The sequence below is a fragment of the Sinocyclocheilus grahami genome, unplaced genomic scaffold, assembly GCF_001515645.1.
Source record: "Sinocyclocheilus grahami isolate Dianchi unplaced genomic scaffold, SAMN03320097.WGS_v1.1 scaffold25.1, whole genome shotgun sequence".
Lineage (NCBI taxonomy): Eukaryota > Metazoa > Chordata > Actinopteri > Cypriniformes > Cyprinidae > Sinocyclocheilus > Sinocyclocheilus grahami.
In genome coordinates this window covers 1,636,563-1,659,988 of record NW_015505204.1, presented here as the reverse complement: position 1 = coordinate 1,659,988, position 23,426 = coordinate 1,636,563, and the positions used below count along the sequence as shown (strand labels likewise).

Sequence of the window (23,426 nt, the reverse complement as noted above, 5' to 3'; positions counted from 1 at the left end):
TCGGACACTGACTGAGTTATTGTGCTTTTGCCTTTATACACCACTACAATGGATTTGAAATAAAAAATAAAACAATCAAGATGTGATTGAAGTGCAGACTTTTAAGCCATTTTAAGCAAAGTACCTCCATTTTCAAGGGCTCAATAGTATTTGGACAAAGTGACATAATCGTATATATAAGCACAATTTTAATACTTGGACGAAAATCCTTTGCAGTCAATGACTGTCTGTAGTGTGGAGCCCATGGACATCACCAAATTCTGAGTTTTGTAGCATTTGGCTGAATGTGAGCAGAGTGTACAGCCTGAAAGACCTCAGAATTCACCCTGCTACTTCTGTCAGCAGTTACATCATCAATAAACACCAGTGAGCCCATTCCACTGGCAGCCATACATGCCCATGCCATAACACTACGCCACATAACACACGCCACCAGGGGCCAGTTGCATAAACATAGCCACTATGGCGTCTTAAGAACTAATTTGACCAACTAGTAGTTTGCAAAGAGGTAATCAGAATTACGTTTTGGATTCAAATTAGACCATTCTCCCTTTATATAATGGACTTTAAAAAGTTATGACCAGCCTTAAAGAAAAAAAAATAGGTGACTACATTTTTAAGACTAGTTTAAGCGGTTTATGCAACCGGCCCCATGTTTGACACTTGATGTGGTGTGCTTTGGATTGTGAGCTATTCCTTTCTTTCGCCATACTTTTCACAAGTGTGTTTAGGTCTTCCAGGCCTTTTGATGTTGTTGAGCTCACCAGTGCTTTCTTTCTTCCTAACCCTTTGATGCACAAGCTATGAAAACCCATTCTAATAGACAACATGGGCCTAAAATGACCCGTATTCATTTCCTAGGTTATTTCACACTTCGCTGGGCTTTTTTAAAAATCTTTTGAAATCAGTTTATTTCAGTATATAATATTCCCTGATCTATAAATTCCATGATTCATGAATATTCAAAATATCTTTTTACAATGACCACAAATTAACAATTTAATTGTTACTACATCAAGTTTAGACACAAAAATGACCCATCTATGCAAACATGATACAACAAAACAAAGAAATTGTTAAAATAATTATTTTAGCAGTTATTTAGACCAACACATTTAAGACCTGAAATATGTTTATTTGCCACTTTGTCACACATAACATACACATATAACTGGTAACCGATAACACTGAAATTGAAATGTCTGTAGTGCAACTGTAGTGATTTGTAGTGAATGTGACCGAATAGATGAAAATAAAACTAACAAAATAAAATCACACAGGTACAGCGCTATATCAAATTGCCATATCAGTGCTTACATGCTTTACAAATGACAACTACAGGTTCGTGCTCTTTGCAAACAGGCCTGACACTGAACACCAGATCCTGCACCGCTTCCTCTTCGATTGATCCTCCTGCCTGATGTATACCTCTGGCCGGGTGGTGGCTTTTTTGTTTTTTTACCACACATCCTCCCATTGCCTCTGTAATATGGTTTTGAAGGTGGGGTGTGCCCTCCAAATGCCTCTTCATACTGTATGTGGCATGACAAGCTCTTTGACCAGCTCCTTGATGAATAGTCATCATGCATTGGTCACACCACCCATGTAATCAGGGTGTTGCGTAGTGAAGTTGGTGTAGGCCAGGGGTTGAAAACGTCTGTCCTGGAGAGCCACAGCAGCAGAGTTTTGCTCCAGCCTTAATAAAACTCACCTGCCTGTAGCTTTCTAGTAACGCGTAGACCTTGATTAGATTGTTCAGGTGTGTTTGATTAGGGTTGGAGCTGAACTCTTCAGGACTGTGGCTCTCCAGGGCCGCCCCTGGTGTAGGCACTGAGGGTGGCAACATCCAGCACATTGCACCACAGCACCACGGGCCACCTCCATGTACATGAGTAGATGAAAAAACATTTTTACTCAATCTATTGGACTGGGTCTGAGTTTCCTCTTCAGAGGACTCATCAGACAAGTCTTCAGTGTCATCACATGAGTCTTCTTCATCTAGGAGAGCTGGATTTACACCCACAACTCCAGATTGACCCTGTGGCACATAGTCTAGGTCAGGGGTGGCGAACGTCGGTCCTGGAGAGCCACAGCCCTGCAGAGTTTTGCTTCAACCCTAATCAAACACACCTGAACAAGTTAATCAAGGCCTGAAGGGTTACTAGGAAGCTACAGGCAGGTGCGTTTTATCAGGGTTGGAGCTGAACTCTGCAGGACTGCGGCTCTCCAGGACCGGAGTTCGCCACCCCTGGTCTAGGTCATCAGCATCAGATATTTCAGACTCTGAATCAGGACTAAGAATTGCCTGATCTTCCTCATCACGCAGCATCTCTACAAACATTTCAGCCGTTAATCTAGAATGGGATCAGCCATACTAACACTAGATAAAGAGCGCACAACAAGCAGTTGATCATGTATATACTGATTATATGTTGTCACTGTCAGACAGAAACCTTGTATGTCCAAAACCATTAGTTTATTATTGGGTAAGCAATAGTATTGATTTATGACAAAAAATACAAAATTATGAAATATGGAGATACAAGGTTTCTGCCTGACAGCAATGGTATATACTTGTATATAATAATGTATTATTTTGACTTTGATTTTGTTGACCTAGCTAACATTAGCTAAAATATAATATGTCAACAACAAGCTAGCTAATAATATTGGACATGTTTCTCTGTCTCACTGGTAATAGATTTCCTAACATTCAAGCTAACATTCAAATTATTATATCCAGGTATCTTTCACAATATATCAAATATTTTCTGTGGTAATAAATTATAAAATAAGGCTAAATGCATCAATTATACAAAAACAGCCATGTTAAGTTGTGAAATGTGGGGCAGGTGAATAGTTTTCGGCAGTAAATATGTTCCTACTTGCAAAAATTTGCAAATATCAAAGGTTTCTATATGGGACATTTTGACCCACGCATGTAAAATTGATGTAGAAATACAAAACAGTGTTTTTTATAAAGTAAAGAAAGGACAAATAAACAACGATTTTTTTCATTTTTGGACAAAATCAAAAACAGGATATTTAATGAATACCTGGAATAATAAATGAGAAAATGCATTTCTTTCAAAGATTCAGCAAAGAATCCCTCATAACATAGGAAATGAATACTGGTCATTTTAGACCCATGTGTGTAAAACTGATGTAGAAATACAAAAACTGTGTTTGTTTATAAAGGCAGGAAAAATAAATAAAATGATTTGTGGAAGTTAAAAACAACATATTTAGAGACTGGATCTGGAATAATAAATGATAGAAAATCATTTCTTTCAGAGATTTAGCAAAGAAACACTCATCCATAACTGAAATAACATAGGAAATGAATACGGGTAATTTTAGACCCATGTTGTGCATTAGAAGGGTAGTGACACAAAATCAATTTTTAATCAAAAAGTAAGAAAGAAAAAATAAGGACTTGTGATGATCAAAAACAAGTTACTTGGGGAATTCATGGAATTCTGAATGATGAAATAAATTTCTTGCAAAGATATAGAAAAAATAAACTAAGTCGGGTCACATTAGACCCATGTGCATCAAAGGGTTAAGAAAGTAGTCAACCGTTGATCTGGCCTCACCTAAGGTTTTTGCTATCTCTCTTATAGATGTATGTTGTTTTTTTCAGCTTAATGATGGCCTCCTTCACTTTCATCGAGATCTCCTTGGACTTCATATTGGTAGCACCAGCCAAACCGCATCCAAATGCCAATTTGATACCTTATATCAACTCCAGATCTTTTATCTGCTTAATTTATAACAAGTATATGATCAAAAATCCTACACATAAACATTTTTTATATAGTTTATATTTTATATAGCAAAATTAGGCTGGTTGAACAAGGAATTCTTGCTAGATAGTTTAGCCAAAGCAGCACACAAGCATCCAAGACAGACCATCTGCTGGTCTTCTCAGCAGAGACGCTTACCATTATGCAGCTTTGTGAAGGTGGGTCAGAAAGACAAAGTAAGAAAAACAGAAAATAAGAGGGAGAGAGCATTACAAAGACTGCTGTGATGATTTTGAGAAAGGTCACCTGGAGATCGCAGTCACGCAGGCCCGAGTGCAAACTCACACAAAGGCATGTTAATTAAGGCATGTTTAGGGGACCGCTGCTCTCTCTGCATGTGGGCTGCAGTGTTTCCTGCGTCGTCCCTTTTCTCTATGTGGGATTGATGAAGCTCCCCTGAGCGACTAGTGATGTCTGTTTTTGTGGCACAGTGGGAAACATTATGTGGGCTTGAAGCAGTGTGTATGTGTGCACGTCTGCGCTAGTGAAGGGAACAGTGGGGAGCTGAATGTCACTGTAATTATAATTTCATATGATGCTCTGTTGATCAGAGTTTGATAAGGAGGAAGAAAAAGAAGATCCCAAAACGTGGTTGTCTGCTGACACACACTCACACACACACACATATTCACAAGAGACAAACAGATGTTTTATGCATGTGTATATGCACAGAGGGTGTGTTAACTATAAGGAAGATCTGCTAAGTGGGTCAGCGTGTCTTGCCCTGCTGTGCCAGTACATGAACATATGCGTGTTTGTTACGTGTGGCTTCAAACACAACAACTGGAAAGAATGCTCACACTGAAACCTAGAAGTCTACTCCAGGCAAATACATGGAAATAAGCAAGAAATTGCTCACAGATTCATTAGGGAGGTCTGAGGCGTTAGTTCACTCGCCCTGGCAAAGTGAGAAGATGGAAATGTAACAAGATACAGCACAATAGGAAAAAAGAAAACTAAATTACTCTCTCTCTCATTCGCTCACTCACTCGCGCTAAAAAGTGCTACGCAAAGGTACAAAGAGGCTGTATTTGATTCAAAGACAATGAATTGAGATTTCACCACTCTGCAGTTTGTGAACGTCTGAGCCAGCTCTGTGCAAAAATAATGCCTCCGTCCAAGAATAAAACTGGAAAACTAAAGCAACACAAGTGCTTCAAAGTCAAATAAAAACACCCATTAAGATGAAACAACTCGCTCAATAGAGTAATTAACGCTTTATTCTGTTATCAAAACCTTCACACAATCAAGGGGGAACACGTTAACAGAAAGCCACAAATTCAACTGCACAGTCTGCACTGTTCAGCACTTCAGTCTTTGAAAAATCTGTGGAGATAACTGAAAGTTGACCGAAACATATTCAGTCATATAATATAATATAAAAACAATTATTATATTATATGATATTATATTCTATTATACAGTGGGTACGGAAAGTATTCAGACCCCCTATATTATATTATATTATATTATATTATTAAAAACCAATAAAAACTTTTTAACAAACATATTTAATATCTAATACTCAGACAATTATCAGGTGTTAAATCTTTCTGAGAAATCTTCCAGGCAAATGATTCAAGCTGTGTAAATGGCAATTCCCAGTGAGAGAAAACCTTGCTTCTTGCTTGCACAATGCTTCTGTGTGGACTTTTTCACACCAAGGAAGAAATGTGTTCAACAACAAAGGACTTTTTTTTGTCCTATAGGTCAATTTATTTATTTACTGCAAGATATCCTTGCTCTCCAGGAGCAAATAATATATAAATATATGAAGCTCTAAAGGTAAAAAAACAAGTGTGTTTAATGAATATTTATACTGAAGTTACAAAAAAATTGTAAAATTTGTAAAAAATGAGCGTGAATTTAACGGAACGAGACACTGCGTCCTCTAGGGGTCGCTATGGGGAATGCCTCGTCGTGACCCATGTCTGAAGCATACATTGAAAAAACACCAACTCGTTGGCCGGCGACAGCCATGACGTCACTACCGGTGCGACTATAAAATAGGCGCAGGGAGCACACATCATTCACTTCTTCGTCTGAAGCCTGCGTCCGCAGCATGGCAAGAAATCTAGAGGACGCAGTGTCTCGTTCCCTACTCAGGGAACCATGGTTATATAAGTAACCTGAGACGTTCCCTTTCATGGGAACTTCGAACTGCGTCCTCTAGGGGTCGCTATGAGGAACGGTATACCCACGCCACCATGCTGAGGGGAGTGCATGCCAGAACCATGGCAAGGGATGCACACATCCTTAAATGCTTTGCTAGTGCTCGCCATAATGAGATAAATAGAGATCGCTCTTACCACAGAAATGCATGCTTCAAACAAAACAGTCAATGAAGACGAAGAAGAGAATGATGTGTGTTCCCGGCGCCAATTTTATAGTCGCACCAGTAGTGACTTCATGGCTGTCGCCGGCCAACGAGTTGGTGTTTTTTCAATGTATGCTTCAGACACGGGTCACGACGAGGCGTTCCCCATAGCGACGCAGTTCGAAGTTCCCATGAAAGGGAACCTGTTAAATGGTTAAAGGTAAATTCCCCTACTATATACGGTGAAAAACTGTATTGGACATTACATGTATTGGACATAAATTATATGGTAGTTTTTGGAAGTGAAAAATACCATATAAATTACAGTGAATAACCGTAAATTGACATTCCCAGAATTCCCTGCGTTGCATTTCAAATTTAATGTTTTTTTGTTGAAATAACTATGTTTCTTCTTAGTTTTTTCTTATCAGTTTTGTATATTAGGGTTGTGTGTTACACCTAATGTTAGTAAATGAATGTTTATTGCATTATTTCAGTTTCATGAGTGTTACCATGTGTGTTTTGTGTTTGTGTGAATGACACTGTGCACCTTCTATATATGTTATTATTTAAAAGCTGCTTGTGATGGGCTTTGGTTCATCATGTGACTTTCTCATCACCACCTGCATTTGGTGGTTATCAGTGTATTACAAAGTTACAAAACAGATTTCAGTACTTCAATAGGTTGGTATATTAACATTATATCAGTTAATCAAATGACGGTATTTAACTGTAAATTTAAGTTCAAACCGTAAAACCTAAAACATTGCTACCGTATTTTTTATGGTAAAATTTCGGCAACCACAACTGCCGTTTTTTTTACCGTAAAGTTTACGGATTTTTTTTACAGTGTAGTGGTGCACTGTTTCATTGGCATTATAACTTGTTATATTCCCATATCAGACTATCACTATATCACAGCATTAAATTGTGTGAAATTGATACTGTCATGGATTTTATTTTGTTTTAAGGAATGAAATAATTAGTGTAGTTATTTTATTTTGAAGTTAGCAAAATCTGTTTCTGTCAAACATCATCTTATTAGTATTCCCATGTACAGCATGCTTACATTTTCACAAATTAGGGCAGACACTGAAACAACATCGCTGAATGGACAGCATGTAAAACACAAAACCTTTTTACATATCAACAATAGAGAAAAACAAATGTTTATGAATCTAAAGTTGTTTATGCGTAAAGGGGTTTAAGTTTTACATATAAATACTTGCAAATGCAAACGAGAACACCCTGTTTTGTTTCGAATTAAACAAAGTTATACCTTTATCATCACATGCAAATTTTGCTACTTACGTACACTGACTGGCTCTATACAGGAAAATTGGCCTTGATAAGGTATGATAAATAAGAGTGCTTAAAAGAGTCAAGATGACCTAAATTTAGATATTCTTTGCTAAAAAGTATTTGCACATCATGCCCATCTACATGAAATGTCCCCAAAACAGAATGAAACAGAAGACAAAAGAAAGGTAAAAGAAAAAGAAATAGTAGATAGACTTGTCCTTAAGTGATAAAAGATAACAAAAACCATTAGACCAAATACCTCTTTTCATAATGTGAAAAAAACAGGAAGCGAGAGGTAAGAGGAACAGACAGTGACTCAAAAGTCCTTGAAGGAACAACAGCGCTTTAGTTTACCCGAATATGTGCACACAGAAAAACCTTGTCACTTTGAACCTAAGTGCATCTTACTGAAAAACTCTCCATTAAAGGAACTTCTCTCCTCATAGACTCTGGAAGATATATTTGTCTTATTTGAGAATACATGAGCATTAGAAGAACCCTATTAATCCAACACAGGCACAGGGGCTAGTATCAGTGTGGATATCTCTGGTCAGAGTATTACATGGCGCTGTGAGGACTTCAGCGCAAGCCAGGGGTCATATGGGATTCCAGAGCTTTTTAGAGTTTATCTCCGATAACATCTGCAGGATTTCTATGGAAACAAATTACAAAATAATATTCCTATAAATACCATTGGCTGCAACCAATCTGCTGTGGCACCCAGGGATTGCTTGCAACAATAGGTGGTGATCCAACATGTATTCAATTATTTACAGACAGAAAGCAAAAATGAAGTGTTACAGGATGTTCTCCAGCAGTATGAACAAGGTTTTTTTTTAAACACACAAGCCCCAGAATGCATTTACGTCATATGGCTTTTTTAATTAAAAAAAAGGTAGCACCGCATTTATTTTTTCTTCTGTCTGGACTCTCTTTTGCTTATTTGTTGCTTGCCTGTGTGTCAGAAAGCCAGAGGGAGAATTTCCTCGCAAAAAAAAAAAAAAGTTTCGATCTCGCCTGTTGCTTCCAGTCAAAATCACGCTTATTTCCCCCATCCTTCTATATCTCGCCGCCGTGGGGGAAGAAAGGGTGAGGAAGGGTTATGTAAATAATGGAAAAGGGTAATGGGCCTTTAAATACATTATTGAACTACAGGTGTCTGTGAGAACACACAGACACGCAGATAAGGACACACACAAACACACATTTTCAGAGACTCTCTAGCCCAAAGCTTCTTGGATCTTCAATATCTCTTTATTGTGCTGTTTTCATTTTCTTAGTGGATCTATCTCCAAACAGTCTATTTCCCACAAACATTGTGAGTAAAGGACAATAATATTTTTAATAGCCTCAGTTATTCCCTCAGATGGTTTGAAGTAATATTGTGTTGCTATGAATACCAAGTTTGAAAAAAGCAGCATGTAATAAATGTCATCATATATAATGTATTTAGCACTCAATTAATAAATGATTAACATTAGTTCAGTGTTATTTAGTAATATTTATATACTGTTATTACATTTATTATTAGTTTGAATTAGTTTTTATATTTTTAGTTTTCATTTTATTTTAGATGAATCTTTATCTGTACAGCTTTATTTATTTTTTATTTCACTTTTAGTAATTTTAGTAGGTACTTGAACTTGAAAACTTGGAATATATAGTACAGTAGTACAGTACATAGTACAGAATACATAGTATAGTCATATGGACCACTTTTATGGTGCTTTATTTGGAGGTTTAATGCCATCTGGTCACTGTCTGCTTTTGGAAAATAGCAGTGTGTTGTTATATAGGTTTGGAATAACATTAGGGTGAGTAAATGATGACAGATTTGGACTTTTTGGATGAACTATGCCTTAACAATGTATTTTCACTATGCTTTCTGCAAACACACCTGTTTTTGTGTTTCACGGGTAGAGCTGTGATTTGGGCTGATGTTGATGAATCGTGGCCTGTGTATGACCTTGACTCTTCACTCAGGTGGAGAGAGGAGACTTTCCAAGCATCTCTGTTCAACACCCTCAGACGAGTTCTTCACATCACTCCATCCCTCAGGGACGCAAGAGATTGTTTTTCCATGTTTCCCCTGTTTTCCACGTCTTTCCACTTCTCGCTCCCTCTTGCTTTCCTCCTTCAATTAATCCCACTGAGACTACCAAAGAGAAGAAGGAGAGGAGAGAGAAAGAGAATGAGGAGAGAAATAACGAATGACGATCTTCCACGGCATGGTACCACTCAAGTGGCCATTAGCGCAACTCGCTCAATCTCTTTAATGAACTGATCAGAACTAATGACTCCCAAACACACCCTCCCTTTATGCAGACAGATGTAGTGGTGGAATATACAGATTAAAGGCATGTGATTGGTGAAGAGGAACGGACAGGTCTGAGCGATATAGAATAGCGGTTTTGTTTTTCATTTTTGAACCTGTCCCCCAAGCAAAGTCCACTTGGATAGTTTGTTTTCATATTTAAGCCAGAACCGCTCTAATGGAGGTTAATTCGTTTCAAATAATCAATTCCCTCATAATTACCCATGAATCATGGCTAAATATGAGAATGGATACAATAAAAAGAGAGCAAACGACTCAAAGCTGGCCATTTGTCCAAATCTAGCACATCATTACAGCACATAAGACAGAACAAACCATTTTTCCCACTGTCTATCTGTCTCACTCACTACCAAATCATACTTATTGGATGAAGTTTGACAGTAAACAGTCTTGGTATTAGGATGGATGCAGTCAAAAGTCAATTTCCAGCCTCTCTCTACCATAACTCCATAACTTCCATCTTCTCTTTGGCCTGCGTATGCAGCTCAGGTTGGTATTCCAGGTGTGGCGGCCATCATCTTCCTTTGGCAAAGAGGATGATGTCACCTTTCTGGGATGGGACTTTTTTCTGGCCGTCCTTTTTCGGGTGCCATTGTAGCAGAACTCAACCCAACACTGATTACTCAGCGGCATAGATTATGACAGGCCAATCTCTGTGAGAAATAACAAGAAAACATCACAGTCAGGGTTAAGAGAGGGAGAGACAGAGAGAGAAGAAGATGGAAAAATGCAAAAGGATGGAGCTGAGAAGAGTAAGAGGAAGAAGGCGAGAAATTAGAAGATGGAAAGGAAATAAACACTAAAGAAAAACAAGAAAAAATAATAGTCAAGGACGAGTGAAGACGAGAACACAGAGAGGTTACAGAGAGGTGATGAAGGAAGAGAGTCAGAAAAGAGTGAAAGAAGTGGTCATTAAAAGACAGGGACAGACATTTCATAAATTACAAGATATATAAGAGAGATGTTAAAATGCAAATACTACTAACTACAGCACTAACATTAAACTGAGACTGCCTGAAGATGCACTAAGTAATTTTTATTTATGCCACCCTGGCCAGAATGTCAGTCATCACGGAATTCTCAGTTAGCCATGATTACTACATAAACAAAAAGGTCCAAAAAAAGAGAGTTACTAAAATGAAGCAAGTAGTATTTGGCCAAATACAATATTAAAAAGTAAAGTAAATAAAATAAAAATCAAGAGTGGAATAAAATCAGAATTTACTCTGCAAAAATACAGTGCCTCTCTCCTTCACACACACACACACACACACACACACACACGTAATCAGCAGTCCCACATTCTCTGTCTGGACCAATGACTTCATCATCATCTTCATTTACACAGTAGGGAGCTCACAGCAGGACAACTGTGTGTACACTGATGTGGAATTGAAATAAGTAGTGAAAATATATTTCTTCCCGCATCCTGACTTTTACCTCTCGTCTTTTCCTTTCTATCCCTCATCAGTCCATCATTCTCCGTTCATACACACACCGAAACATACATCCTCCTCTCCTCATCAACCCCCTTCCGTCACCTCTAACTGCCCTTAACTATTGTCTCCCCACGTGTTCATTGCCTCCTCTCTCAGCTACGCTTATCTCTGTCCAACCGGTCGGCGTTTCTCCCTCCGCTGCTGTCTCCTCCAGTCCCCGGCTCCATTCATACACCCAGGCTGTGGCAGGCTTATGGCCCCCAGCAAAGCGGTTTCAGAGCACTCTCATTTTCCCCTGTCCTATCAGCGCTGATCTGCTGTCAGTTAACCGGGCCCAGGCCGAACTCTCGGGCTGTTCCCGCTGATCTCCTGTCAGTCATCCGGACCTTCCGTTAGCTTCCTGACTATTCCCAGCTGCTTGTTATTCCGCGCAGGGAGCAATCTGTAGAATGCTCAAAATAGCAGAGTAATGGATTCCTGGCGTCACTGAGGAACTTTAATGCCCATAAGCCGGCTGGCGTAGAGAACTCTGGGCATGTACACTGCTGGGGGACACAGTGGATCTCATTTAGCAAGACTGCATAGTTTAAACTCCCAAGGTGGCCAAAAATCGGGATTTTAGAGCCAACTTAAACCTGGAACGAAGATTTCTGCATACGGAGCATACAACCGGCTCATACTCGCGTGTAATTGTTGCGCACGTTTATAGGTCGATTGGTCTAGTTAGTTAAAAATGAATGTAAAGGGCATGAAATGAGAAGAAGTGATGAATTTTAGATAGGTAAGACCTGGCCATGGGCTTAGAGGGATAATTTAAAATGCTAGAAATCTTTATGGACTAAAGGAACACTTGGCTGTCAGTCATCGCCATGACAACGAGCCACTCCACTCTTTAAACCTCAATGAGCAAGCGAACGAGACAGCGAGTGAGTAAATAGATGGCAAAGTTCACAAGTTTACAGCCCACGGGGAGCTGTCGGACTCTGACACCTGAGCCTCCTACAGACATTTTGCACACGCCTACCACATCGATCATCTCTCTCTCTCCATCTCGCTCTCTATCCGTTCACCATGCAGCCTTTAAATCTCCTCAATCACTCATCCGGCTGAGCAGAGCCCCCTTTCCCGCTGTCCCATGGGGCTACTTTACATATAGAGCTATGGATTGAAACGCCAACTGTTACGGCACCCCATCAGATGAGCTGGACCCAGACAAGCCTTCCTAATATTTAACATTCCACACTTTTTCCATTTAAACCACCTATTTCCATTTTAACCAACGTAATTCCATCAGGACCCATGCAAGCTTTGAGTGCAAAGCCATTAAGGTGTAAAACAATGTAACTCCACTGCAAGAGAATGACAGGATACAACAAAACCATAATGCTCCAGTTAGTCTCAATACACGAGGTGAAAGAATAATTAAGAGATTAAGGAATTAAGGATTAAGGAAGGAGTTTTTCATCTAATATTTACATTTTATTTTATGTCAACTTTTTAATGTCAGATTTAATTTACGAAGAACGTTTTTTGATCATTTTAGTTTAAAATCACAATTTAAAAAAAACTGGTATAAGCCTTTCTTGAAGCCATCAGTCTATTATTTCAACTTAATTTTTGAAAAGGCATGTCTTCTGTATTGTTATGTATATCCAAGTGTAACCGACACAAAATGCAAAGAGGGCATCCATCCGTTGTTGGGTGTTGCACTCAAAAATGAAAGCAAGTTTGCAGTCAGCTGTAAAAAAAGGAACACGGTTTAAGTGGAATAAATGACTGTAGAAAACAAGCATACATCATCAGAGAGAAGTATGACCGAAAGATCAAGTTGACATTTTGATTAAACAGGTCAAAATGTCAAAAAAATGTAACCAATGAAAACTATACACAGATGAATCTTTCACAATAGATCTATGCATTTACAAAATACTGCTGGAACCACAAGAGAAGTGTGTGTTCACTGTTTTACTCCATGATGTTTTCCAACTCGCCTGTAGTATACAGTTTCAAGAAGTGAAACTCATTAGCACCACTATCTGTACTTCCATTGGTAGTCACCACAAAACTCACAAACTTGCAGTTTGTACTACTTCATTGATTATAACAGGAGTGCTCCACTTTTGATGCATCACATCGCTCGCTTCCAGCTTGGACGGAGGTTTTTTGTATTAAAACGAGTTGTGCACTCCAGTCGCGAGAGGTGCTTGTGTAATACTGTAATCCAATTCAGTGAATTAAAAGCACTGGGAAGTTTTCTCTCAGCGTGGCGATAAGAGCTGTGGATTAATCTGCCGAGTGTTTCTGACAGGCAATTTGATAAACAGCCACTTATCTCTGGGGCAGCTGCACAGGAAGAGAACAAATAAATCATCAGAGAGGGAAAGAGAGAGAGCGACTGTATGAAATAGGCTTTGTGTCTATGCTTCAGATGAATGACCATGAACATGTATATTCAATTAAGCATGTATCACAGGAGCTACCTACAGTTCCTACATTACTACTTAGCCTACTATAGAATTTGTGTGATGGACTGGGGTGTTTGTGATGTATGGGCCACATTCACACTGAAGAATGTAATTTTTTGATATTAAAATGATCCTATCCCAGCTGAGGCAGCTATAAGTAAGTCACTCTTAAGTCGATTTAACTGAAAGTGTAAACACTGTGTCTCTGTGGAGCTTTCAATATTTCTGTTTAAACAAAGGAAGTCTTTATTGCATCCTAGACTCATTTTCAAAATCGTGCCTCTATATATTTTTGCAAAACTCCTCTACAGGGGCAGATTACTGATTAATAAAGACTTGTTTTCTTAGTTCATTTCACAACACTACATTATGAGCTCAAAACTCACACAAACCATACTGCATGATTTGTAAACTCATATATTTTTATGTTTGCGTCACAAAATCAGCTCAGTGTGCATGGATTTTCTAGCATAGCAAACTTGCTTGGTAGCTCACCTGGTACACCATTGCATTTGCTGATAAAATACGGTAAAAGAGCTCAAAGAATCATAGAAGCAAGCTGAAATTACATGGTTGCTTCAGCAAATGTGTTTTTATCTTGCGTTTTGCATTTGTTAACAGTTTAAGGTAGGCTTTAGTGTAAGTGGTATGTTAGTTTCAAATTCGGTAAAGCATTAAACTTTAAGCAACACATTTCCTTTCCAAACTGCAAGCGATATGTACAAAAACCAATGCAATAAAATGTTGCCAGATTCACATTAATTAGTTTAAAATAATATCTGAGTGCGCTTTTAGAGCTGCTCTCTGGACACTTTTACTTTGAAAGTGTCAAAAAGCAACATAGAATAATTTGAAAGAAATCTCACCAGAGGCATGTTTTATCAATGAGCTTGGGTTGCTGTAAGAAATAGGCACTAAGCTTGTATATTTTCAGGAATATCAAGGATACAGGATGTAACGCGGGAGGCGTGACAACGGAGTTGAGGATCCAAATGCAGCTTTTATTCACAAGAGTGGTCAAAACAGGCAGGGTCAAACACCAGCAAACAGGTACAATCCAGGGCGAGACAAAAGAGCAATCCAAGAAACAGTCCAAGGTAAAAAAAAAAAACAAGAAGACAAGGCAAGGAAACACAGAGACTTAAAACAGGGTACAGGCTAAACAATAATCAGCAATGTGTGTGTGGATGAGTGCAACCTTTATAGTGTCACTGATAGGAAACAGGTGTGGTGCAATAATGAGTTCCTAGGCAGGGGTTTATGGGGAATGGAGTTCGGAGAGAACCAAGACAAAACCCCTTATCGTGACACAGGATGAGTTATTATGGGAATTTCCCTCTTCTTTTCTTTATTCTTCTTTGCTTATTATTAGTTACTACAGTAAATGATTATATAACCTGCATGTCTGTATAAGACTGAAAACAGGACGTTATGCAGAAAGCTTGGATAATCCTTGCCAGACAGCATCTTTCAGAAGTTAGAATTCTCACTACATATATTATCTCTATAATGATGTAATGTTTGTTCTAATTGGATGGTTATTACACTGCATGCTGGTTTTTGTTTATTAAATAAGTATATAAGCTGATGCTTGCACAATAAAAAAGAAGGTTGAACCTAGAAACATTGTCTCTGTGGCCATCCCTCTTCCCATGTCTATGCATTCTAGACTGAAGGGGCTGAGAGTATTTTATGGAGATAAGGAAAATAATCAAAAGTTGCTTTAATACCTAGAGGAAGCTAACCGTTAGTGCTTCCATTCATCTCAATGGTCGATGTACGCACACAGTCGCAAGCCCCTCACTAGCAATTATCCTGAGCTGTACAGTAACTGCAGTTAATTTCACACTTTTAAGAGCCTTCAAAAAAAACTAATTGGTAAAACACAACATATTCAATAACTTGAAAAATATGAAACACACACAAAGCTGTATTGTCAGAATACATGAATACTTTTAAATTGTTTTTGGGCAAACATGGTTTAGTTACCACCAGGGGATAACATTTTTACCTCCAGGGGATAAATGGATCGTGCAAACCAGCCAAACACTGACCACTTTGTTAGTCTGGTTAACTAATGGTGTTTTTATTAGGTGGAATTTTCTGTTTTTGTCCAAAGAAGGGCAGATAAGGGCATGTTTGACTAAACTTGTTTGAAAATGAAGGTTTTTGAGGAAAACATTCCATGATTTTTTTCTCCATATAGTGGAATTCAATAGGACGCAATGGGTTGAAGGTCCAAATTGCAGTTTCAATGCAACTTCAAAGTGCTCTACGCGATCCCAGCCGAGGAATAAGGGTATTATCTAGCGAAACGATAAAAAAAAACAAAAAACTTTTTAACCGCAAATTCTAGTCTAAGGCAAGGAAACACAGAGACTTAAAACAGGGTACAGGCTAAACAATAATCAGCAATGTGTGTGTGGATGAGTGCAACCTTTATAGTGTCACTGATAGGAAACAGGTGTGGTGCAATAATGAGTTCCTAGGCAGGGGTTTATGGGGAATGGAGTTCGGAGAGAACCAAGACAAAACCCCTTATCGTGACACAGGATGAGTTATTATGGGAATTTCCCTCTTCTTTTCTTTATTCTTCTTTGCTTATTATTAGTTACTACAGTAAATGATTATATAACCTGCATGTCTGTATAAGACTGAAAACAGGACGTTATGCAGAAAGCTTGGATAATCCTTGCCAGACAGCATCTTTCAGAAGTTAGAATTCTCACTACATATATTATCTCTATAATGATGTAATGTTTGTTCTAATTGGATGGTTATTACACTGCATGCTGGTTTTTGTTTATTAAATAAGTATATAAGCTGATGCTTGCACAATAAAAAAGAAGGTTGAACCTAGAAACATTGTCTCTGTGGCCATCCCTCTTCCCATGTCTATGCATTCTAGACTGAAGGGGCTGAGAGTATTTTATGGAGATAAGGAAAATAATCAAAAGTTGCTTTAATACCTAGAGGAAGCTAACCGTTAGTGCTTCCATTCATCTCAATGGTCGATGTACGCACACAGTCGCAAGCCCCTCACTAGCAATTATCCTGAGCTGTACAGTAACTGCAGTTAATTTCACACTTTTAAGAGCCTTCAAAAAAAACTAATTGGTAAAACACAACATATTCAATAACTTGAAAAATATGAAACACACACAAAGCTGTATTGTCAGAATACATGAATACTTTTAAATTGTTTTTGGGCAAACATGGTTTAGTTACCACCAGGGGATAACATTTTTACCTCCAGGGGATAAATGGATCGTGCAAACCAGCCAAACACTGACCACTTTGTTAGTCTGGTTAACTAATGGTGTTTTTATTAGGTGGAATTTTCTGTTTTTGTCCAAAGAAGGGCAGATAAGGGCATGTTTGACTAAACTTGTTTGAAAATGAAGGTTTTTGAGGAAAACATTCCATGATTTTTTTCTCCATATAGTGGAATTCAATAGGACGCAATGGGTTGAAGGTCCAAATTGCAGTTTCAATGCAACTTCAAAGTGCTCTACGCGATCCCAGCCGGGGAATAAGGGTCTTATCTAGCGAAACGATAAAAAAAAAAAAAAAAACTTTTTAACCGCAAATTCTAGTCTTGCACTAGCTCTGTGACATGCATGCGCAACTTCACGCATTACGTAATCACGTTGGAAAGGTCACGCGGTATTCTGGGTATTCCGCTTCAAAAAGGTATGGTAAGGCAAAAAAACTCATTTTCTCCACCAACTTCAAAATCGTCTGACACTGTTGTCTTACCTTTTTTGTTAAGTGTATTTTGCACGTTCTCTTTGTACACACTGGGTTGGTCTTCTGCCTGCGTCACCTTTCCAGCATGACTACATAATGCGTGAAGTCGAACTAATGCAGAACGAGCATGTGGTTAAAACATATATAAATTTAATTTTTTTTAGAAAACGTTCACTAGATAAGACACTTATTCCTCGGCTGGGATTATGTAGAGCCCTTTGAAGCTGCACTGAAACTGCAATTTGGACCTTCAACCCATTGGGTCCCATTGAAGTCCACTATATGGAGAAAAATCCTGGAATGTTTTCCTCAAAAACCTTAATTTCTTTTTGACTGAAGAAAGAAAGAGATGAACATCTTGAATGACATGTTGGTGAGTAAATTATCAGGAAATGTTTTATTCTGGAAGTGAGCTAATTCTTTAAAACACTGTCCCAATTGTTCAGCAAGGTGGTCCCACCCAAACATCATCTCATTGGACGAGCTCATGTTGCAATGTCCGCTCATTCAAACAAACAGATTGAAATTTCTTTTGGAGCATTTTTAAATATCTCACAACATTATCATAAACATGCTGATGCTTAAAGCTTTTACTGTACCTAAGTTGTAGATAGCTTCATGGCTCATTTGAGGACAGGAGAGGCGTTTGCTGGGGAGGGTCAATATGGCAGCATACATCACCACAGTTTCGCATTTTACCTCAGAGACATGTTCTTTTCAGATTAGTTATCTCTCCCAGAACGGTTTGAAGTTACCCCTAAACAAGGCAGGTAGACAGTACAAGAGAGGTAGATGGATAGATAGTGATAAAAGGAAAAGAAAGAGAGGGAGAGGTAAGTGACTATGAAAGAGTTCACCAGGCTGACAGAAACCAGCTGCCTTAAATTCTCCCAGACAGCCACTCACCTTGCTCCAGCCACTAAACTCACCAATTAAATCACACAAATTGGAAAGGAACTGAAAAAGAGAGGAAGGGAGGGACAGAGAGAGAGGAGAACAGAAGATGATGAGGCAGGAAAGAACGACAGAGAGAGGGAGTGAGGGGAGGTACCGGTCATTTTGAAATATGACGGTGTTTGTTCTGACAGCGTAGAGTTAACAGAGACCCAGTGTGTGTGTGTGTGTGTGTGTGTGTGTGTGTGTGTGTGTGTGTGTGTGTTAACCTGTCACAGGGCCTAACCGAAGGCTAAAGCAGCAATTTCTTTTCACACTCCAGCTCTGGACACCACAGAGAGAGGTGAGACAGAGCGAGAGCGAGAAAACCTATCATCAGGCAACTACAGCACAGTGGCCAGATGACTGTCATAACCCATGAGGAGATTTGTGGTATGGTTATTGTAAGGCAGGGGAGGGTTGGCCGCATGTTTTTCAATCGCTAAGCCTTAACTCTCTTTTCAATTATACCTGACAAGAGATTTTTTTTCTGAGGTTCAGAGCTGCCATGACAATGTGATGTGAAGAGGAGGACAGTTACACTGCAAAAATCTGTTTATTTGTCAGTATTTTTTACTTGCTGTAATTAAAATATCTGAACATCAACCAGATGCATTTAATTCCTTAGATTTTTTTTTGGCCAGTGTTTTTTTCCTGTTTAAACTCTGCGTGAAATCAAAATTAATAATGTACTTTGTTAGCACAAATTACTAGTCGTACGCCTTAAGTATACTTAAAGGTGTAATAGGTGATTGTCTTCAGAAACATTTTTTGTTATGCTGGTTGAAAGTCTCTTCACATCCCGATAGCAATCATTAAGTTAAGTGGTCTAAATGTATTCATCTGTATTTATATATTCTGTGGAAGGCGTAGGACAAATCAAAAGATTCGCTCGGTCCGAGCGTTTTAATAAGCTTTCCTACCTCCCGGTCAACTTGCATACCTCTGCGCACCCGGTTCGCACAGACAGGACATGTCATCAGCGCGTTCACGCACGCTGTGCAGACAGAATGAGGATGGCAGGCAAACATCAACAACCCGATCTTCCTTCCTGGTATTGTAGTACTTTTAAAGTTTTCTCACCGGCGAATGACGCATGATGTAGCCCAGCGATTAATCCAGTCCTCGCGCCCCCCGCTCTTAATATTTTGAATGTCTTGCTTAGTTAACACACCCGATTCAGATAACCAGCTTGTTAGAAGTGAGCTACGTGCATGAACTGTGTTCCGATCGATATGATCCCTACACAGTGTTCATTGCTCCCTCCTCACTGAGCGGGGGAATTACGTTGAAGTTTACTTCACTTCGGAACATGGACTGGAATTGAGAACCGCTGATGTAGCCTATTGTAGTAATGTTATCTCTGGTACTCTGGTCTGTGAGTGAGCGTATATGCATTCAGGGGGCGTGGCTTTGGACGGCGATTGCAGGGAGGGTGGGACATTCGTGTTCAGTGCTATCAGGCTAAAGTTAGCATTTTCCAAGATCTCCTATTACACCTTTAAGTTTTTTTTATGCATATGATATTGTATGCGTACAGTACAAATGACACAAATTTCATCATCAAGACATTTTTATTGGTCATAACTTCTGGAGAGAAATATTACAGACACTGAAATAGGTTGAAACATGTCTAGCACCTGTGTTTTTACACACTATGAAAGACTACTCATTCAGCTGTATGCATATGCTAAGTATCAAAACTGATACTATGGGCTTTTGGAACAACTCACAGAAAAAAAAAAATCAGTTTTCTTAATCTGTATTCAAAATCTGTCAATTTCCTTCACATCGTGTTCCCTCTCTGATTGGGCACGACATCCCTTAACCACTACCCTGCAACCACTATTGACTTTATTTTTTCTTATTCAAAATTCTGTTTCACTCAGAAATATGTCACAGTCCTTAAGTTGGTCACAAATTCTGTTCACCCAGCCTTTAAAGAAAACAAGCAAAGCCTTCTGATTTTGATGTTTGACATTAGCATGTTTTAAGCTAATGCACACTACAAGATAGAAGCCACCTTTTCTATTATCTCCAACATTCGCATATGATTGTCGCATTTTTGCCTACAAGTGGCAGACCAAAAGTGTCACAGTCTTCAGCAGGTGTGCCCAGGAGGGCCACCAGATGACTGTGTTCTGGGAGCACATGGCTTGTGTTGTGTTTGTCTGTTGCCATGTGCTCTCTCCTGTCTATTGTCTGGCCCCTCCCATCTTGTTACCTCGTTATTGTTTAAGTTGCTCCACCTGTGTCTCCCTCGTTAGCCTCCTCGTTTGGTTCCTGTTTATTCTCCTGTCTGTCATCCTGTGCTGATCCGTCATTTCTCATTGTGTGTGTTATATGTCTGCATGGAGTGCAGTTTTGAGCCTGCCTGTCTGTTTTTCCCCCTCGGGGTGGTTTGAGTTTGTTTTTTGTTTCATTTTCATTATTAAAATAAATAACCATTTCTCCTGCAATTGAGTCCTCGCTTTATCTCCCCGCACGCACTGTGACAGAACGGATCAGCCAACATGGGGAATCAGCGGAGAATGGGCTCACACCGCCTACCAGTCTCTACTCTCTCCAGCCAGCACATGCTCCAGCTGGAGACCCTGAGCTCCCTCCGCCAACGAGGGACCGAGCTGAGGGAGTTTGCCATGGAGTTCAGGAATGCGGCAGAGGGGCTGGGCTATAATGACTCGTCGCTGAAGGACTTATTAAATTATGCCTTGGATGAGCCCATTAGTCCCTGGAGCATGCTAGGATGCAGTCATGTATCTTTTGAGGGGTTTGTGGAGTTCCTGGCACGTTCTTCAGCTAAGGGGGCTGCAGCGCCTCCCGTGATGGCCGACAAGGTTGCAGCGCCCCCAGAGGCGGCTGATGAAGCTGTAGCGCTCCCGGTGGTGGCCGAAGAGGTTGCAGCGCCCCCAGAGGCGGCTGATGAAGCTGTAGCGCTCCCGGTGGTGGCCGAAGAGGTTGCAGCGCCCCCAGAGGCGGCTGATGAAACTGCAGCGCCCCCGGTGGTGGCCGAAGAGATTGCAGCGCCCCCAGAGGCGGCTGATGAAACTGCAGCGCCCCCGGTGGTGGGCGAATAGGTTGCAGCGCCCCCAGAGGCGGCAGACGAAGCTGCAGTGCTCCCGGTGGTGGCCGAAGAGGTTGCAGCGCCCCCGGAGGTGGCTGATGAAGCTGCAGCGCTCCCGGTGGTGGCCAAAGAGGTTGCAGCGCCCCCAGAGACGGCCAATAAAGCTGCAGCGCCCCCGGTGGTGGCCGAAGGGGTTGCAGCGCCCCCAGAGGCGGCAGACAAAGCTGCAGCGCCTCCGGTGGTGGCCGAAGGGGTTGCAGCGCCCCCAGAGGCGGCAGACGAAGCTGCAGTGCCACCCTCTCGGAAACGGAGGAGGAGGAGGAAGAAGGGGTCCGCCTCGCCACCCCTAGAGGTGGCCGAAGAGGCTGCAGCACCCCCGAAGGCGGCTGATGAAGCTGCAGCGCATCCAGAGGCGGCTGATGAAGCTGCAGCGCACCCGGTGGTGGCCAAAGAGGTTGCAGCACCCCCCAGAGGTGGCCAATAAAGCTGCAGCGCCCCCGGTGGTGGCCGAAGGGGTTGCAGCGCCCCCAGAGGGAAACGGAAACGGAGGAGGAGGAGGAGGAAGGCTTCTTCCGTCCTTCAAGGCCGGGAGGCCTCCCTAGAGCCTGGTGCCCTGCCAGCGCCGCCCAAGCTCAAGCTTCACGCCCTGTCGGCTCTGCCCAAGCTCAAGCTTCACGCCCTGTCGGCTCCACCCAAGCTCAAGCTTCACGCCTTGTCAGCTCCGCCCAAGCTGCTTGCCCTGCCGGCTCCCTCCTTGAGGCAGGCTCTGCTCTTGCTGCCGGCCCCGCCCTGGTACCCGGGTTTACCTCTATCCCCAGGGCCTCTTCCACTACACGGGCCTGGCCCACCATCCCTCCCCCTGATCCACCTCCATTCCGCCTCCCTCCGGGATTGCTCTTGGTGGAGCGTCTGGAATCCGCTCCTTAAGGGGGGGATTCTGTCACAGTCTTCAGCGGGTGTGCCCAGGAGGGCCACCAGATGACTGTGTTCTGGGAGCACATGACTTGTTGTATCTGTCTGTTGCCATGTGCTCTCTCCTGTCTATTGTCTGGCCCCTCCCATCTTGTTACCTCGTTATTGTTTAAGTTGCTCCACCTGTGTCTCCCTCGTTAGCCTCCTCGTTTGGTTCCTATTTATTCTCCTTGTGTCTGTCATCCTATGCTGATCCGTCATTTCTCATTGTGTGTGTTATATGTCTGTATGGAGTGCAGTTTTGAGCCTGCCTGTCTGTTTCTCCCCCTCGGGGTGGTTTGAGTTTGTTTTGTTTCATTTTCATTATTAAAATAAATAACCATTTCTCCTGCAATTGAGTCCTCGCTTCATCTCCCCGCACGCACCGTGACACAAAAGAACTTTCAAATTTGTCATAAGGCAGAGATTGCCCTCCGCTTATTCACCAAGGTAAAATTAATGAATAAGGAATGAATGAATAGTTCCAGTTGTTTGAAAGAAAAGCATAGAATTTCTAGAGCTAATCAAGGTAAACAATTATGTAATATTTATAAAATAATTATTTCTGACATAATTATTCACTATTAATTATTCATTTTACAGAAACCGAGTTTAAAGAATAACATTTTAGGGCAAATTCTGACCTCACACATATATTTGATTAGAACACATATTTTAGCAACAAAAGTTCAACTATTTCAACACACTCAAAGCTTAAATCAGATGAGATTTCCCTATGCACATATACTGGACTACTTCCCTCTATTAGAAATAAATGACTTCTCAGCATGTCTAGTGGGCGCAATAAAAGCATGTTGGTGAATATTGTTACAAACATGTATGATTTTCATACAAACCCAATTCCAAAAAAGTTGGGACACTGTACAAATTGTGAGTAAAAAAGGAATGGAATAATTTACAAATCTCATAAACTTATATTTTATTCACAATAGAATATAGATAACATATCAAATGTTGAAAGTGAGACATTTTGAAATGTCATGCCAAATATTGGCTCATTTTGGATTTCATGAGAGCTACACATTCCAAAAAAGGTGGGACAG

General features: G+C 40.5%; 1 long non-coding RNA gene across 1 annotated transcript in view; it reads right to left on the bottom strand.

The window, feature by feature from the left end:
• LOC107563997 (uncharacterized) overlaps nt 1-23,426 on the bottom strand; it is a 91,309-nt gene that overhangs the window by 7,579 nt on the left and 60,304 nt on the right. The window contains exons 2-3 of the long non-coding RNA XR_001606174.1: nt 10,201-10,413; nt 9,323-9,580 (exon numbers count right to left, since the gene is read on the bottom strand). This is a non-coding gene — a long non-coding RNA (uncharacterized lncRNA). The remainder of the gene's footprint in view (nt 1-9,322; nt 9,581-10,200; nt 10,414-23,426) is intronic.